Source organism: Trachurus trachurus, assembly GCF_905171665.1.
Source record: "Trachurus trachurus genome assembly, chromosome: 12".
Lineage (NCBI taxonomy): Eukaryota > Metazoa > Chordata > Actinopteri > Carangiformes > Carangidae > Trachurus > Trachurus trachurus.
The window spans coordinates 7,260,962-7,275,460 of NC_139908.1; the positions used below are offsets into that span (position 1 = coordinate 7,260,962).

Below are 14,499 nucleotides of genomic sequence, written 5' to 3' on the forward strand. Positions count from 1 at the left end.
AGTGTGAAAACACTTTCGCTTTCTGAAAGTCCTCGTCATATATGTCAAACTCGACAGAGATAATTGTAGACCAATTCCATACGTTGGCCTCTTAATATACGTAATGAATTGTAATTTGTATAACGGCAGTATATAATGGCACAACATATAGATTAGACTCTTCTTATGCATCTTAGAGGAACATCCAGTCGGCTTTTTCATGCTCACAGTGGTAACTGGTTGTCAGATAATCAGGTAAATTGATGATTTAAAAAAACATGCTGCTGCTTCAGGGTGTCACGGGGGCACAGTTGGAGTCTCCAACATGGTTTTCTTTTGATGAGGGTGGAGTTTGCAGTAGTGAGTGCAAAATAATAGTCTTTGGCTTTTTTTTCCCTACACACAACCCTTATTTAAGATGGAACGTGAACTAATTATAGAGCTTTCTGGTTATCTAAAGGGCTGTAGTTCTCATTCAGAGAGGTTATACATTATTTTGTGATTGGAGATGGATGGGGTGGGGGCTGCACCATATTCTGACAATCTTCACAGACGAATTTTCAATGTGAACAGTTTTTTTTCTTTTTTTTTTTAGAAAAACACAGTTAATGAGCAAACTTTATGACTTTAACAAGGCTCTTGGGAAATGTTATCCATCTCCATATTCTCCAGTAGGCAAACAAGGGAAATGCGGCAGTTGTCTGCATGGATACGTGGCTCTGACCTGAATGTGTCTGACCTGGTTACTCAGACTCGGCAAACTGGTTTTTGCTTCCTCGGTCTTTGTAGCTGGCAGTGACAGACAGAACGACAGACAGACAAGCAACTGTATCTGTTACTCGGTCCTTCACAGCTCTTCACTGGAGAAGCATCGTCCCGTAAACATTATCACTGTGAGAGGTTTTAGAAAGCTCCTCTCGCGGTGTCTAAGACGAAGCCCATTTATTATTGAAGTTACAGTAAACATACACAGTCACATCAGAGAAGACTTGTTCTTCCACTTAACTACTTCTCAAAGCAAAAGCAAGATAACTAGTTAGACTTTGTATCGCTTTTGCTTTTGCTTGTGTACTATCGATTCCTACACTTTTTTTTTTTTTTTTCCCCTACTGTTGGCCATCTGTGGGAGTGGCCTAGATCATGAGCTGCTAGCCCTCCAGGTCCTCTTGAGCTCTCCGAGTTGGAAACAAGTCAAACAACATTGGTCTGCAGCACTTGAACTCCCTGTTGATATTCACATTAGCATACTTGGTTCACTGTAAACACCAGTCGTTTCCTCTCTTGTCCCTCTAGTAGTTCAAGATAAACTGTTACAGTGAATGAGGTGGCTGTGTATCCTCGATGTCACATGGGGCTGATTTTGGACTAGAATGAATGAGGTTCCTGACTAAGCACAGTGAAATCTAACACTTTCTGTTTCCTGCTATTTTTGTGGCTGTCACATGCTGCACGTCTGCAAAAAGGCATTAAAAATAATCCAATTTAGGGCAAATAAGACATTTGCATTAAAAATATAGCCTGTCTCACAGTTTTGCATTTATTACCCCCATAATGTTTGGTATAAAATCCATAACATCAGCGGTGTCAGGATGTGACTGTAGTAGCTGCAGGGTTTATGTAGAAGTGGGACGGCCTTTTTCTGTGCTCAAGAGAGGACGAAAAATTCAAGATTAGAGACAGTGGTGGATGTTTTTTTTTGTTTTTTTTTGGCTGTCCTTTTGGGTGTTTTGTTATTTCTGTTGGATCACAGTTCACTCCATTGCAATACGATGCACCAGGAAGACATAGTGTTGTTTGTACAGGAGGTAAGGAGGTGCTATTGGCAGCCGCCGCCGCTGCATCCTCAGTGGGTTGTAATCGGTGCTGGGTATTGATCGCTTGGCTGCTGAGGAGCGCCAGAAACTTTAATTGAATCGGCTCAGCAAACTGATGCTACTGCTGCATTGTTACTGTGATTGATTTAACGATACGCTACGATAAAAATCAAATGCCTTTTTGAAGGAGTCAAATATTTATGAACTGCTTGGACAGATAACAGAGCTGTGGTGAGGAACCTGAGCTCTATGAAACAGGTTTTATTCTCCATCACTGTAGTAAGTGACTGCAACAATCTTAATAAGAGCTAATGCCATCGATCGGATCCCCACTGTGCAAATAGATCCCAGGGGCCCCATATTTAACTTGATCTCATATTTAATTAAAAACTTACCGGCAGAAGAGATTTTACTATTTATAACCAGCAGGACTGTTTCTGCTTCGCCCTCGGTTGGGTTTTGATGAGCTCTCCGGAAAAACCCAGACTATTTAAAACAACTGCTGACCTTTTTAATGTACTGATATGTGTACAGAAAATATCATCCAGCAGAGCTCCAGTCCTTTTTTAGGCTTTAATGAGATTGTGTTTGAACCAAGCTTTTGTGTGTGTGTAAACAAATGCACTTCTGAAGTTTTAAAGGTTGGCAGCTGAATTATTAAAAATAAAAAAAACCTTGCCAGTTTAGATGATGCAACCTTTATGCAAACAGTTATGCAAACCTCAGACCCTGCTGACCTAGCAGTCGACCTGTTCACTGTGTTGCAGCTCTTTACTTTATCACATTTTGTTTTGGACATAAATCGGTGGCTCTTGTTTGTGTCTGTGGCTCTTCTCAGGTCCTCTCAGTATAGGGAGCAGTGTGGAAATAGGACATCAAGCTGCAAGAGGAAAAAGAGGAGGAAAAGGGTGTGTGTGTCAGTGTGTGGTGAGGGGAAGATGATGAGCAGAGAGGCAGCTAACTCACACTAGATAATGCGTCCAGTTCATTCGATAAGGCAGTTCTGCTGTCTTTCAAGCATACAAGTCTGCCAGCTAATATCTGCAGCCTTGTGTCAACAACCAAGGCTTTTCTTCAGTTTCACATGGGATACCAGGCAGGTTAAACGGTTGATTTAGCTTTATCTGACATAGGTTTCACTACGGGCTCAGGGACCAACTTTCCTCAAGTATTAGCAGAGTTTAAAAAGAAATGTTCCCACTTAGTTTTCCTTTTCATTAGGCTGGCCCAGATCCACATGACAGACACCGAAGAGAAGCTCTTGTCTGAGAATATCAAGCTCTCTGACCTCAGGATGGAACTTTTTTTTTTGTATGAACCGAAATAAAGTCGTCGTCAAGTGACGCTTGCGGTGAGCTTGTCTCACAGGATACCCTGTAATGTTGTTGCACATCTCAGCAGAACTGTCATCAGTCTACACGTAGCCAGGAAGTGGCTTTCGCAGGCACAACATCAAGGTAGCTACTGAAGAACTCATAGAAGGCTGTGGTTGTAGTTGAGATATTGAAAGTTTGGCGAGGAGGAGCATTGTTCTCTAAGCTGGTTGGGTTCAGTCATCCATAGGAGACAAAAGCCTTTGTAATGCTGTGATTTAAAATAAAATGATGAGAGATTTATTTATCATGTGATCAACATCAAGTATCACCAAATCAGATCCTGTGAGTGGTTATGACTCATGTCTCCCTCTATATCTCTATAGTCATGTATAATTATTTCCATACAGTAGATATAGAACCACCACATTGAGGGAAGAGAAGATGCTTCTTCTTCTTCCAGTCCCATGTGTAATGGGTAATCTGCTGGATCGCTACTTGATTTGCTTGATTTACAGAGAGAGCAGCCCTCATAGATGTTGAGATGTCGAGCGAAGGACTGCGATGAAGTGAATCACAAACACAGGCGCTGGAAAACGCCCTCTGAAATTCCTCTGGGAAAATAGAGGCTGTTGTCTCCATTTGTCCCAGTAAAATAATCCCTTTCATTCATTCATAACTAAGCTGTTCCACATCTGATCGCTGTCATTCTCACTGGTCCATTCAGTCAAACACATGCTGGATCATAATAGACTATGCTTGGTTAGAAAAAAAATCAATGAGCATGAGGTGGCATTAGCAAAGCAGTTTATGTGTGCTTGAATTGATTCCTGTGCATTTTCTTCAGAAATAAATGTTCTTTTTTTTTTACTCTACCAGTATTAGCTTGGTTACGAAACATAAAGTGAATTGCAGTGACAGTGACTGTTCCCAGCTTGTATGAGAGGTCAGAAGATAAACAGGCTTTTTAATCAGCGTGTTGAATGGGAGGGAGGAGACGCAGCCCCTTGGAGGTGGACGGTGTTATTCCAGTCTTTGTCGTCCTCTGGGGGATCCATGACATCTCCATAACCTCCGAGTACTGAGGGGCCTCTAACAAATGGAGTGAGAATCAGACCGCATTCATTTGCCTCAGGCCCAATCCGTGTCCAAAGAAGAAATAACGTGGGAATTATTCATTAGCGTAATTATGATGGTCATCTCAAAGGGAATTGAAATGAACACACTCTGGGATTCAGAGTGTTTGAAATCTCCTGGACCGTGAGAGTAAGACGCATCAGCATCAAATGTTTCCCCAGAAGAAGTTGGTTTCAATCAGATGTGATGGGAGTGCTTTCCCTTTTCTTTTCTTTTTTCATTTCATTGATATATGGAAAAAAACACATTCAGTAGTGTGTAATGATGGTTTATCTACAAGAAAACTACACAGAGCTCCTTTTGAATTCCAGTGTCAGTGGGTTATACTCAGTTTAGGATTGAAACCTACATTCATCAGGTTAGTTATGGTTCTAAACAACCATTTGGTTTGAATAAAAAAAGAAAAAGAAATGTAAACTCTCTGTAAACATCCTGCAGGGTTTAACATTCATGCTTATCAGACACGTGTCAGGCGTTTCCATGTGGCTAGGCCACATATTTGTAGTGGTGGTAAAGTGTGTAAAGCTGCTTTCACTTCTCCCCGGCATTAAAAAAAATTCCCTGTCCTTTCATTAGCTGTGGAAACGGTTTTTCCACCTTTTTCTAACTGGCATAAAATATGAATGTGCACTTACACTGTGTCCCTGCTTCTTTTTGAGCTCTTATCATGCAGGGTAATGACTGAGAAGGCAGAGACACCAACCACTGCTGCTGCGGCTTAAATTAATGTTACCAAGAAAAGCTTGTTTGTGAGCTCGGGGTGGGTAGGTGGGTGGGTGGGTTGGAGCTATGGATAGCAGGGTGGTAATATCACATCTTCAAATGGTGGAAAAGCTTTCTTGTGTTTCCTGTGTTGTTGTTTTTCCCCCTGTTGTGGTCCTGCACATGCCGGCTATGTAATCCTGTTGCTGCAGCCTAATAGAGTGATTATGCAGAGGGTTGACCCAAATTCACAACAGATACATTTATTGAAAATGACTCGTTCTTAATTAACCGTTAGTGTGGGAATTTCTTTTTCCTTATAAAACTTACAGAGTTACAAATTTTGCCTCTGTGATGGCTGAATTACATTTTTTACTGGAATATCGACAAGCTTCATTTCACTTTAGGAGAATTTTACCAGCCAGTTGCACAACTATCACTCCCTGTAGCTGTTGTAGATCATCTCTGGTGCAGCACAGGACGACAGTCAGTTAGACTTTTCAACAGCTGAGGTATGTTACAGTATTGTTTGTGCAGCAAACAGAAAGCCACAACAGTTGCTCCAACGTAAACAATAAACATTGTTAACAAACAGCCAAGTGGTGCGTTTGGGGTCGTGTAGCCGTGTGTCAGGGTTTATCAGAGTACTCCATCTTCAAAACACTGTTTGTTGATGCTCAATACTGTTTGACTGTCAGCAGATTTTCATCTCTGAATACTGAGTGCATTCAAATCCTTCCTCAAACACAACCTTATTCTGTAGTTTGAACCGCTAGTTGTTTTAATGTGCTCAGTTTTATAATGCTACAAAAAGACAAATAACAAAGTATCCCAGTAATAAAGAAACTTTTCAGATCATTGAACTTTTTCTCCATCTCTAAGCGTTTAGCTCATGTACATATGTATGAGGGACAGCAGCCTGGTGCTGTAACCAAACGGTTTGTCCTACTTTTTTTTTTTTTTTCAAAGACATGAAATTTCAAAGTCTTGCATAACCATATTCAAACACAGAAGAATGTGTGTAGGCTCCATGTAAATGCTCAGAGAGATGTAAGTCTCATTGTTATGATGAATGCAGTGTATTGGAGCCGGTTTGCTGCAGAGTAGAAAATTGGGGGAAGATGCTGTAAAAGGCACTTTGTCTTTTGTCACAGATCGGATTACTTGCCCTCATTTCACCATGAATTCAAAGAAAACAATCATGGTTTTGTTTTCTAGAGTCATGCAAGACCACTGAGACCTAAGACCGCTGGTGAGAACCAAAACCAGAGGGAGAGTGAAACTGGAACTTCAGGTTCTACTAAGCTGCAAACCCCCACGACAGATACCGACAACAGGGGTTGTCTTTCTGCCTTTTCAGCTGTAATTCCAGCTTCAGTTTCCTGTTGCTTAGGTTTTGTATCCATTGATTGCTTCCTATGTTTAGCTATCAAACCCAGTTGTCGGGTTGTAGACGACCGGCAGCGCTAAAATAAGCAAGAAAGGCTCGGATATGTGTCTAAATGTGCTGGGGAACAGTAGATTTTTGAGAGTTTGGGACTACAGAGACATGGATCTGTGTCTCTTAGTGTTGTCCTGTTAGCTCAGTATCCCACTGCATTATTGAGAGGCAGCAGTTCTCCTGTTGTGCCAGCTGGAGTTGAATGTGATGCTGTTAATGAGGCACCCAGAGGAAAGACATCACCACTCACTATGTTGTACACTGCTCTCCAGTATATTTACCCACCCTCCTACAAGACTGATGCACCGATACATTATTTCTCCAACGCAATTAAATGCTTTTCTTTTCAATAAAAAAATTATTTATTACAACAGTTCATTGATGATATAACTAAACGGGAAAGGAGTTTAAATTTGCTGTATCTAATGCAACATTTCAGCAAAACCCGACCTTGTCTACATCGTGCATAAGTCAACACCTGCTGCATCAAACAACAAATGTGCTTTTTCTGCCCTGTCATCACTCTAGTTACCGTTGAGAATGTAATCACTCTCCGATCATTCTGCGATGACTGTAAAATGAAACCTTGTAAAGATATAGATAGAGCATTTGCATCTGTGTTTGCAAGCTGCATTTCACAGCAGCGGCTGCCTGGCAAAATACGTCACCTAGAACATGTTTTTTTTAATGTATTGTAGAGGGAAACGACTGCGTCACTGGAACTTCTCTCTCTGCGCTGGACTTTGATTGGTCAGTAAATAACAAACGGGATCTTCACAGTCAAGTTAAGAGTTCAAGTTGAAGCCACAGTCTCGCACACTGTTAGAGCCCGCTGGCACTCCGCCCTCTGTGGAGGAAGTGACTTTTTCTTTCCTCTTCCTTCACAGACAGAGCCAGCGCAGCGTATCCCACACTCCCATGCAGACTGTTATGCGTTCTTCTTGTGCATTGTTTTTTTTTTTTTTGACGCCATAATCTCTGATATAAAATTTCAGCCGGCAATCCTGTAACAGTCCACTGCAATCTGGATCAAAAGCTCCTTTCATAAGGCGAGAGCTAGCCCTCACTAATCACATTCTGCTATATCAACCAGACGAGCGTTATTTGCTATAAATAACACGAGCTGCTTGCAATGCTCGCCGTCAGATGCTGCTGCTTGCGTTTCCGCTTAACCCGTCAAACCACATGTGCACACTAATGATCACACCTCCTGGATTTGTGTTTACTGTTGATTTTGCTCATTCAATAATATTTCATTTGTCTTTACCTCCAGTCTGTTATTTCATCTCTGTCGTCGACTGTTCAGTGAGGTGGACGAGACATGCATTGGAATCAGACATTTCGAAACGGGAGACACATTAGAAACTGCTAATTTGTTCCTAGCGCATTCTGTTGAGTGGCCACAGTGGAAGGACCCAATGACCTTTGGCAAACACAAACACACACACACACATTAATCATGAAATACAGTGTAGTAGTCTAATTATCTCAGTCTATTTCTGCCTAAATTTGCTTTCAACAACATTTTGTTCACATTGACCACATTTTGCAGCGACGTCTTTACGGCTTGTCTGTGTTTTATCAGTCAATGACTTTCCCATAAACAGCGCTGTGTGTGTGTGTGTGTGTGTGTGTGTGTGTGTGTGTGTGTGTGTGTGTGGGACTTTGGGGGTCGGACAGCTGATTCTACCCTTGACCGTAGTCTCTATAGCAACAGCACTGACCCAGGAGGCACTTAAGTTACAGGGAGAGGACTGTGACGGGGGAAGTGGTTTCCTGGCTCTGACTGGGGGAATAAAGTGGGAATCTGTGACTGGTTTGCCCTCTGGACTATTTCATTCACTGTTTCACAGAGGAAGCCCCAAACATCACTGGCAGGCTGCAGAGTCACATGCACGCACACAAACACACACAAACACACACATTTTGAAATGTCTGGGTAGTTGTTTTCAGACTCTGAGCGATCTCGCTGCTGCCATAGGACCAAGCTCTTATACTTGCGCGGTGATTTAAGAAAATGTGCCGCTTAAATAAGTAGGCTAAGAAAGGAAAATCTCAGCTGGAGAGCTTAACATGTCTGGAAATCTGTGTTTGCACGTCTTGAACTTCCTCAGTTCAAAAGTCAAAAGCTCCTCTTGGTGGACTAAAGCTGGGTGAGTGTAAGCAGTCATCATTCCAGTAACATGTAGGTCAGTGGATAAGCCTATCTGTGTTGTAGGCAGTGCGGTTCTCATTACTACGCTGCCCTCGAGATTACTCTAGGGGGGGCTTCAGACAGACAGACACTGCCACGGTTATCCAGCCCATTTCACTCTCTTTATCGTCCTTGTGGGGTTAAGTTGTAGCAGAACAAAGTGAAAACAGCACATTAATGGCACAATAGGACCTTAATAAAGGATGTCGTAAAGGAGGCAGGAGGGAGATGTACAATAACATCACTGCAATGCTTCCCGATGGAGGAAACGCTGCAGTTGTGCAGGAGTGTAAAAAAAAAAAAAAAACTTTTTTGTACATCAGGAGTTTGTTTTGCATCATGCAAATGTAGCAGCTGTGAGAAAATCCTCTCTCTACACATGTAACTGTTGTGTTGTGTATCACAAACATCTGACCTACTGAGGAGAACAGCTGAACTTCCTCTTATAGAGCTTGTTTGTTTTGAAGGACTTGTGTGTGTTCCCAAATTGGCCAAGTCCCTAACTCTCCAGCTTATCATTCAAGGTCCGCTCGCTGCTGTCTGCCACTTATCTTACTTGGCATGTCGACAGCATTGTGCAATATAAATTTGTTTTGTAAGGTTTGATAGATGGCAGCACAGTATGTGAAAACACCACAACAATGTGTTTGTTCATGTCTTGACACATCCTGCCTGTGGCTCTCATCCATAGCGTCCGTATGAGTCTCCTGAAGACGTGAATGTTACCACTCCTATAAATTCTGTAATATTCGCCTATCCAAGGCGTACCCAAAGTAAATTGAATGCTGTTCTTGAACTGTTTGGAGAATATGGATGGGCTTGGTCTCTTTTGAAAGGTATCACTCTGAAGTTTTTCCCCAAACTGAAATAATCACTATAAGTGCTACTATCATTGAGTAATCTAAGTGGGAGCACACTGAATTAGAATGTTTTTATTCTTGCCTGAATTTTTTTGTTGCAATCAGATGCCTGAAGATGAGTGTAGCTGAGAATTTTAGCTGGAAAACACAATGGGACTACAGCATGAAGCCTTACCTGGCCCCAGTTCAAATTTGATAACAATCCTGCTAAAAATGAGTATTTTACACATGTTTTTCTAAGTGTATATCTAGGCGTTTTCCTAAAGTTGCCATTGAGAAACAATACATGCGCCAAAGTGCAGCTTTTGCAAAGTTACGCATGAAGATGGCAGTGCTGCCTTTTCCCAGGGACAGTGAATGCAGCACATCGTTCGTTTCGTAATCTCATTGGCTATTCAATGCATCAGTTGCCATCGGGATCGGTTCCTAGTGGCTGAAGCCATTCAGCGCTGTCGGAGGGGATGTTCCTCATGAGACACAGCCACTCATTCGCTATTGCAGGCGGCAGCCGGGGACAGGGAGCTTGTGATTGGTCGAGTGAGCTGTCAATCGAAAGGTCAGAGGGCAGCGCCATTTTGTAAAGTGAAATAAACATTGTTTTCATGTAAACGCCGGACTTATGAGGAGAAATAAACGGATTTACTGGATATACAATGCGTAATTTCATAAGATGCAGCAGCGGGATGAGGTTATCTACCGGTACAACCGTGTGTTTTGGACTAAATACTTTACTGGATTGGATTTACTGGACTTTTCTGAATGTAACGACACCAAGTTTGTGGGGAAACCCTGTGATCCTGAGCCTGCCCTGACACAAATCGTGAGTTATATCGGCTTTTTACGAACTTTGTTAGCATGTTTATAGTCTGATTCGAGTGTTGCTGTGATGATTATATTTAGGAATGGTCGGCATATCTTTAATCACAAGAGTTTTAGCTTTCCAACGATATGTGGCATGACTATTTCAAGTGACTGGTGACATCCTCTATGACACCTCCCTGATTAAAACCACCCCGCGGGCCCGCCGGCGGGCCGTCGGAATGGCAACAGGTTAAAGGTCCATTGTGTAATAATTGGCTTAATAAGGTATTGGCAAAATCTGAATATACTAAGTGTGTAATCGCTATAAAATGAAATTTGTTTGGTTTTCGAAGCCTTATAATTCTTCTTTTATATATAGCAAGGGTCTTGCTTTAGAGAGGGTCGCCATCTTGCTCCGCCATGTTTGTACGGCAACCCGAACGGAAAATCCAGCCAGTCAGAGAGCGTGTTTCGCGTTCATAAACAAACCAACAAAGAAGCAGGAGTAGGAAACAGCAGACATATGGTAAAATGGTTTAGATCTTCACCTCATCGCTCCATGCTCCTGAAATACTTGTCCCAGTTGTGGTAAACAAGTTTTTTTGTCCTCGGAGGCCACCGTCACTTTGCTGACGGGAGGAGTGAGCGCTGCAAACTGGAATCTGAACGCTGGATGTCACGGTTTTCCCCCCATTTTACGCACTGGACCTTTAATAGTCTGTGGACAACAGAGAAATTATACCAGTCAGGTTCTGAATACACAACCAATATATTTATTTATATATATTTAATAGGAGGATGAGTTCATAAACAGTAAAAAAAAACACACAGCCAGATATTCAACACTAATCCCACTCCCAATCAGCTGAAGAGTTTTGTTTAGTGCTAATTAGCAAACGCTAGATTGCTAATGCACTCTTGATGGTGAGTGTGATAAACGCTGCGTCTGCTAAGATCAATGAGGCTGCAGAATCAGACTGTACAGACTTGGTATCAGTATGTGTCTCTGGTGACCACTTGTGATCAGATCTCACTTCCTCCCGCTGTCTCTGTTTCCAAATAAACACACTCACATGTGTTTATTTCACTGTGCAAGAGACCAAACGTCTCTGTGGTGTCAGTGAGTTTGTGAGAGGGACGGCGAGGGAGCGGGACACGGGAGGGGCCGAGCGAATCGATGCTCTGCCACGGCTCCACGCTGAAATCAGGAGTTTCCAAAAATAAATCGATGTATGACAAACACCTTTCAGAAGTATAAAAATATTTTCGCTTTGTTGGTGAAAACCGTGGCAGCACAAATTGGACTCTGGCAGAGGACGAATAGAGAGACACTTGAAACACTGTGGCCATATGCGGCCCCAGACCACCGCAGTGCATCCTGGGTACTGGATTCACACCTGTGCTCTGTGCACTTGTGAGCAGATCACCCAAGTTGCATATTAATGCAGGGTATGAAATGGTTATTGTAGTTAACTAAAACTAGCGGTGGACCTGTAATGTAGTAAACTCCAATAAAAACTTTTTTTTTTCCAAAAATGAGAACTAAAAAAAAAAACTAAAAAAGCAAACTTAACTCAAACTAAACTGAATTTCAGATAACATCAGCTTAGTTGTAGTTTTCTTAGAGATGGCTAAAGAAAACGCAACAGCTCAACATGGGACGACTTGGAGTACAACCCACAGGTAGATAAGAGTGATGCAACATGATGTGGACTGACGGGAACTTTATGGGATGCAACTAAAACGGACAGAGGCTTTCTCCTAATACCTGAAAAACTAAGACTGGGACTAAATAAAAATGAAAACTGCTTAGTCACTTGGTGAACTAACTAAAACTAAACTGAAATAAACAAGCAAACTGAAAAAACAAATGAAAAAAAAAACGGATGAAAAATAACCTTGGTATGAACAGGGCCCGTCGCCAACACTGACATTTTTTCTGGTCATTTAACATGATCAGGAGTGAGTTGTTGTTGTGATGATGAACCCATCCTTCAGGTGCGAGCGACCAGCTGCAACACGTTCACCTCCTCTGATCGTCTCCGGTCCTGATCGGCTGTCAGACTCTATACACATCAGATGATCTCCGCACAATGATTTCTTTCTCATGACCTTTAATCCGCTGTTGCGTCTTAATTGCTTCTGCTTACATACCTCACAATAATCCACAATTTACCCCGTTCTCCGTTAACCCACATCACACTCCCTGTTCTTCCACCGCCCCCCCCCCCACACCTCCTCCTCCTCCCACTCCCATTCCCACTCCACATAGCATGCGTCATCCATACTCTCAGTGCTCATTACTCGGGGTGAATGGAGCCAAGCCCTCTGTCATCCCCTCTGGTGATAGACCAGATTACTCAGTGTATTTATACATGAGCTGCCTGCTGCTATAGCACAGGGTGTGTGGGAGGCCGACAGCCTCTTGGTTGTGCATACTTCATGTGAGTGTGGGATGTGGGTGTGTGTGCATACAACCACCCCCCTTTTAACGAGATCTAGATAGAGCGTTGTCTGCCCCGTCCTCCCTTTTTGACTCATCTTTTGGAAGTTTCCCTTTTGAAGGTCTCTGACTCCTATCACGATGATGGGTTATTAGGAGTTATTTTGCATGTGTACAGAAATACACCTGCTTTGCATGGCTCACAGAAAACATCTCCACACACACACACTCACACATGCAAACATTTGTACATCTGATGACAAAGACACTGAGATGGAACCAGATTTCACAGAGGTTGAATGACTGGAATAGTTGCTTGTAGCAACTGGTAACACAAACTTGTGTGGGTGTGTGACTGATGGTGTGGGTCAAGGCTACCACAGTTCCAGTCGGCCAGCGAAGGACTCGGAGATTATGTGCCGTGTCGGAGCTCAGATTAAGACGAGGGGGAGGAAAAGTCACATTCTCTACATGGTCCACAGAACAAAGCCGCTGTTGACCAGAGCACATTCCATAGTGGATACTGTACTTGGTGAAAAAAGAAAAAACCTGCCTGTTGACCCTGGAGCTATAAAAACCATAGCAAGTTTAACAGACAGGTTTACAACTCCCCTCCTCTCCGCCCTGTAAGCTTTCCCTCCTAACCGGACTGAAAGCCGAAAAAGAATTTCTGGCTTCATTATGTCATTATTTTTTTTGCAGTGGTGGTGAGAGTTTGGGATAAAAACCAGTCAAGGACATGGATTTCCAAAACGACGGCTGATTCATGGCCTACTTCTTTTCGCATTTATCCGCAGCTTCGACCCAAATGAGGCTACAGCCCACGATGTTGAGAAGCAGCTCACTTTGCATACCTATGGAAATTTCACAAGTGGAAAACGGCTTTTCCCTCAAGTAAGAGAGAGAGAGAGGGAGAGAGAAAGCTGAAACCAAAAATGTACGTTTATTATCAGGCTCCGCAGGGATACCGTTTCATCGTAACGAAAACCTTTAAAAAGCACAGGAAAGTAGGCCTGTTGTGTTTCCCTCTCACTGATCAGATGTATCGAGTTATTAATTCACTGAATGATGATGACTCACCGTCAGTAATCATCTGTAATCTATTTGCAAATTTGAGATCAGCACAAAGCTTTGCATGAAATAATAGGATTGAGTGAGGATGATGCAACCCACGCCTGTTTTGAAAGGCCCTTCTCCAGAAGTGCCTCTGGACTGAAGAGCAATTATAGATCTGCTGATACTGTTGTTGTGGAGCCTCCACACTGTGAACGCTTCACACCGTGGCCTCCTTTCATCCAGAGTCACCTCCTTGGAAATACGCGTAGTTGAACCTGTAGAATTGATGAATGACGGCACATCAAAGAAATTTGTGATTCACATATTGTTGATGGGTTATTTTTTATATATTTTATTTCTCAAAAATCAAAATCATTGATACAAATCCATAGTTATAAACAAATAAATATGGTCATGGTTTACATGCAAAATTAAACCAAAAAGGAAGGACAAAAGAACAACAGCAACCTCAACAAACAGGAACAGCAACAACAACGAAACAAAAACAGTAGCAACAGTTACTATTTCGGGGTAAAGGTGTTAACACCAACCTTCACCTTGGCTCAAAATTCCCCACTCATGTTCGAAAATTATATTCTGTCCTTTATTTCTGTTAATGTCTTTTTCAAGTGTCCACTGAAATTTCAGGAACATTTTGAGGCATTCTAGATTTAATTGTTGTCTTTTTGTAGCACGGAAAATAAAAGCTTTTCCCACCATATTAATAATATTATTCAGGTCTTTTCCTTCTGCATCGTC

At 42.3% G+C, this 14,499-nt stretch overlaps 1 protein-coding gene across 6 annotated transcripts in view; it reads left to right on the forward strand.

Annotated features, from left to right (window-relative positions):
• erbin (erbb2 interacting protein) overlaps positions 1-14,499 on the forward strand; it is a 55,630-nt gene that overhangs the window by 12,234 nt on the left and 28,897 nt on the right. The window lies entirely within an intron of this gene.